The sequence below is a fragment of the Cololabis saira genome, chromosome 12 (assembly GCF_033807715.1).
Source record: "Cololabis saira isolate AMF1-May2022 chromosome 12, fColSai1.1, whole genome shotgun sequence".
NCBI classification, from domain to species: Eukaryota; Metazoa; Chordata; class Actinopteri; order Beloniformes; family Belonidae; genus Cololabis; species Cololabis saira.
In genome coordinates, this window is record NC_084598.1 from 44,258,550 (window position 1) to 44,260,189 (window position 1,640).

Consider the following 1,640-nt stretch of genomic DNA (forward strand, 5'->3'; position numbering starts at 1 on the left):
ACCCTCCTCCAATCATCTCCACCTGTACCCTCCTCCAATCATCTCCACCTGTGCCCTCCTCCAATCATCTCCACCTGTGCCCTCCTCCAATCATCTCCACCTGTGCCCTCCTCCAATCATCTCCACCTGTACCCTCCTCCAATCATCTCCACCTGTACCCTCCTCCAATCATCTCCACCTGTGCCCTCCTCCAATCATCTCCACCTGTGCCCTCCACCAATCATCTCCACCTGTTCCCTCCACCAATCATCTCCACCTGTACCCTCCACCAATCATCTCCACCTGTTCCCTCCACCAATCATCTCCACCTGTACCCTCCACCAATCATCTCCACCTGTTCCCTCCACCAATCATCTCCACCTGTTCCCTCCACCAATCATCTCCACCTGTTCCCTCCACCAATCATCTCCACCTGTGCCCTCCACCAATCATCTCCACCTGTGCCCTCCTCCAATCATCTCCACCTGTGCCCTCCTCCAATCATCTCCACCTGTGCCCTCCTCCAATCATCTCCACCTGTGCCCTCCTCCAATCATCTCCACCTGTGCCCTCCTCCAATCATCTCCACCTGTGCCCTCCTCCAATCATCTCCACCTGTGCCCTCCTCCAATCATCTCCACCTGTGCCCTCCTCCAATCATCTCCACCTGTGCCCTCCTCCAATCATCTCCACCTGTGCCCTCCTCCAATCATCTCCACCTGTGCCCTATAAAAGGGCTGATTGCCAGTTCCTTCTGGTTCTCTGACAGCAAGTTGATGGTTGCTTGCTTGAGTCCAGAAACACACCCTGCTGTTATTGTTCTGCTAAATAGTCTGGTGTATATGCCCTGCCTTGGGACAGGTAAGACGGGGGCCCCTGTACAGGCATCACGTAGGTAGAATCTATGTTTAGTCACATTAGGTAAGGGATGGTTGCCACTACTGTATTTTTGTCCCACTGGTTAGTGTAGTTAGGCAGTTAGGCTTTCGTTTTCAGTTAGACAGAACTGTGTATTTCCCTTGTTATTTTGGCAACATCCACTTCCCCTGGCAGTGGCATACTTTTGTTTTGTTACTTTGTACACTTGTAAATATTGTAAATATCTTGCTGGAGTGTAAGTAAAATCAAGCACACCAGTTAAAAACCCTGTGTTGTCTCCGTTATTTGCACCTTTTAATGCTTGGGTTCCCTACTGGTTTAAATGTCATGCTATGTGACCCTTGGTCTCAACACCTGTACATGGCCTGACCAGGGGTTTCGTAACAACCCGATTCGAAATGGGATTTAATTTCAGTTAAAGACGAATTAAACTTCCCACTTCTGTGTGGTCTCCTTGATTTTGTCTGGATGCTGAATGGTGTCCATGACACCCCCGCATCCTCACAACCTCTTACGTTACCAGTGTGCAGCGGTGAGGACAGCAGGAGGGGGGGGGGGCAGATGGATGGAAGGCGTAAACGTAGACGTTGGTTGATCCCCCGCCAGAATAGAAACCAGCTGCCCTTCGGGGCACTTGTGTGTTTTCCCCTCGTGAATGTCTGTTGTCTAAATATGGGGGCCGAGGGGGGGTCCGTCAGGCGATTGTAAGCCGGCACGGGCCAGAGCCGGATCTGATTGGCCCCCCCTTAATCCGGGGACTGACGGGGGCCCAATCCGGACCC